Source organism: Pteropus alecto, unplaced genomic scaffold (assembly GCF_000325575.1).
Source record: "Pteropus alecto unplaced genomic scaffold, ASM32557v1 scaffold746, whole genome shotgun sequence".
Classification (NCBI taxonomy): domain Eukaryota; kingdom Metazoa; phylum Chordata; class Mammalia; order Chiroptera; family Pteropodidae; genus Pteropus; species Pteropus alecto.
The window spans coordinates 482,435-486,195 of NW_006438900.1; positions in this window are offsets into that span (position 1 = coordinate 482,435).

The following is a 3,761-nucleotide window of genomic DNA, read 5'->3' on the forward strand; positions in this document are numbered from 1 at the left end:
GAGAGGCCCCTGGTCATCACTTAGGGCCCATTATCCCCTCTGATGCCACAGATGAGGCAGTTTATAGCTTCCTCCTAGTCTACATGGTCTAGATCAGTTAAAATGGCTGTTTCCTGAAGCCATAAGCTTTCAAAACAAATGATGACTTTGTAATTAATTAAACAAAACTATAATGTAAACAATTTAAATTAGGCAATTTAGAATACCTGTATCAGAATCCATACATATATCCATAGTCATATAAATAAAACGATTTATTTGCAAAATTCCTTGAGAGAATTTTTTTTTTACAACTTAAAATAATAGTTTATTATTTATTTTTCTTGGTTCTTTTTTTTAAATTTAATTGTATTATTAGTTTCAAGTATAAAGTACATTGGTTAGATATCTATATAGTTTATAAACGATCCCCTAATTGCTCCTTCTCTCCTCTGGCTCTCCACCTAGCCAATATATTAATGCTAACTGCACTCCCTGTTTCCCATCCTTGTTACCACCAATCAACTACTAATTTATACTTCTTTAACCCTTCACCCCATTCTCCCAGTCCCCCAACCCACCTCCCCTCTGGCCGTCACCAGATTGTCCTCTATATTTCTGAGTGTTTTTGATTAGTTTGTTCTTTTTGTTTCTTAGATTCAAATTTTAGTGAAATCATATGGTATTTCTCTTTCTCTGTCGTACTTATTTCACTCAGCATAATAACCTCTAGGTCCATCCATGTCTTTGCAAACGGTAGGATTTCATTTTTTTAATGGCTGAGTAATATTCCATTGTATATATGAACCATGACTTCTTTATCCAATCATCTGTTGATGGGCATTTAGGTTGCTTCCATACCTTGGCAATTGTAAATTGTGCTGCCATGATCATAGAGGTGCATAGATCTTTACGAATTATTGTTTTGGTTTTCTTTGGATAAATACCCAGAAGTGCAATTGTTGGGTCAAAAGGTATATCCATTTTAAACTTTTTGAGAAACCTCCAGACTGTTTTACATAGTGGCTGTACCAATTTGCATTCCCACCCACAATGTATGAGGGTTCCCCTTTCTCCACATCCTTGCCAACACTTGTTGTTCTTTGATTTATTGATGATAGCCATCATTGATGATAGATAGGTGTGAGGTGATATCTCATTGTTGTTTTAATTTGCATTTCTCTGATGATTAGTGACATTGAACATCTTTTCATATGTCTATTGGCTATCTGTATTTCCTCTTTGGAGAAGTGTCTGTTCAAGTCTTATGCCCATTTTTTAATTAGATTGTTTGCTTTTTTGTTGTTGAGCTGTATGAGTTCTTTATATATTTTGGATATTAACCTCTTATCAGAGGTATCATTAGCCAATATCATCTCCCAATTAGTTGGTTGTCTTTAGTTTTGTTGATTGTTTCCTTTGCTGTTCAAAAATTTTTTAGTTTCATGTAGTTCCATTTGTTTATTTTTTCTCTTGTTTCCTTGCCCGGGGAGATATATCCAAAAAGAAATTCCTATTAGTAATATCAGAGAGTTTACTGCCTATGTTTTCTTCTAGAAGTTTTATGGTCGCGAGTCTTACATTTAAGTCTTTAATTCATTTTGAATCTATTTTTGTATATGGTCTAAGAAGGTGGTCCAGTTGCTTTTCTTTTCTTATTATTTTGCATGTATCTGTCCAGTTTTCCCAAAACCATTTATTGAAGAGAATGTCTTTACTTTATTGTATGTATATTCTTGCCTCCTTTGTCATTTATTAAGTGAGCATATAGGCATGGATTTATTTCTGGGCTCTCTATTCTGTTCTATTGGTCAATGTATCTGTTTTTATGCCAATATCATGCTGTTTCGATTACCGTAGTGTTGTAGCATAGTTTGATGTCAGGTAGTGACATCAAACTTTATTCTTTATTCTTCTTTCACCAACTTTATTCTTCTTTCTCAAGATTGCTGTGGCTATTTGGAGTCTTCTATAATTACATATAAATTTTAGGATTATTTGTTCTAGCTCTCTGAAAAATGCTGTTGTTATTTTGATAGGGATTGCACTGAATTTATAGATTGCTTTGGGTAGTATGGCCATTTTAACAATGTTGATTCTTCCTACCGATGAGCACGGTATATACTTCCATTTATTTGTATCTTCTTCAATATCTTTTTTCAATGACATACTTTTCTGAGAACAGTTCTTTTACCTCCTTGGTTAATTTGATTCCCAGTTATTTTATAGTAAATAGGATTGATTGTTTTCTTAATTTCTCTTTCTGAAAGTTCATCATTGGTGTATAAAAATGTCATTGACTTCTGAATATTTATTTTGTAACCTGCTACTTTACTGAATTAATTGATCAGGTCTAATGGTTTTTTTGGTGGAATATTTAGGGTTCTCTATATATAGTATCATGTCACCAGCAAATAACAAGAGTTTTACTTCTTCCTTTCTAATTAAAATACCTTTTATTTCACTTTCATGTCTTATTGCTGTGGCTAAGACTTCCAATACAATGTTGAAAAGTAGTGGTGAAAGTGGACATTTTTGTCTTGTTTCTAATCTTAAGGAAAACATTTTTAGCCTTTCCCCCATTGAGTATGTTAGTTGTAGGTTTGTCATACATGGCCTTTATTATGTTTAGGTATGTTCCCTCTATTCTCATTGTGCTGAGAGTTTTTATCATAAACGGATGCTGAATTTTGTCTAATGCTTTTTCTGCATCTATTGATGTGATCATATGGTTTTTAGCTTTCAATTTGTTAATACGGTGCATCATGTTGATTTGCGAATATTGTACCAACCTTGCATCCCAGGAATAAATCCAACTTGATCACGATGTATGATATTTTTAATGTATTGCTGAATTCGGTTCGCTAATATTTTGTTGAAGATTTTTGCATCAATGTTTATAAGGTATATCAGCCTATGGTTTTCTTTTTCTTTCTTTTTTTCTTTCTTTTTTTTTTTTTTTTTGTAATGTCTTTGGTTTTGAAATCAAGGTAATGGTGGCCTCATAAACAGAGTTAGGGAGCCTTTCCTCTTCTTGAATTTGAATAGTTTGAGAATAAGTGTTAATTCTTCTTTGAATGTTTGGTAAAATTCACCTATGAAGCCATCTGGCCCAGGACTTTTGTTTTTTGGGAGGTTTTTGACTACTGATTCTATTTCATTGATGATAATCAGTTGGTTCAGATTTCCTGTTTCTTCTTGACTCAGTCTTAGGGGAGTGTATGTTTCTAGGAATGTATCCATTTCTTCCAGATTGTCCAATTTGTTGGCATATAATTGCTCATAATATTTTCTTGTGATCCTTTGTATTTTGTGGGATCCATAGTTATTTCTCCTCTTTCATTTCTGATTTTAATTATTTGAGTCCTTTCTATTTTTATCTTGATGAGTTTGGTTAAGGGTTTGTCAATTTGTTTATCCTGTCAAAGAAATAGCTTTTGGTTTCATTAATCTTTTTTTTTAATTTTTAAATTTTATTTAGTTTCAAATATACAGTACATTGATTAGACATCTATATAGTTCGTACAATGATCCCCATAATTGCTCCCTCCCTCCCCTGACCCTCCACCTAGCCAACGTATTAATGCTAACTGCATTCCCTGTACGTGCTTCCCATCCTCGTGACCATCTATCAGCTACTAATTTGTACTTCTTTAACCTCTATCATCTAGCCATTTTTTTCCCCTCTCTCATTAATCTTTTGTAATGTTTTTCTAGACTCTATTTTTTTTCTGCTCTAATCTTTATTGTTTCTTTCTTTCTATTCAGTTTGGACTTTGTTT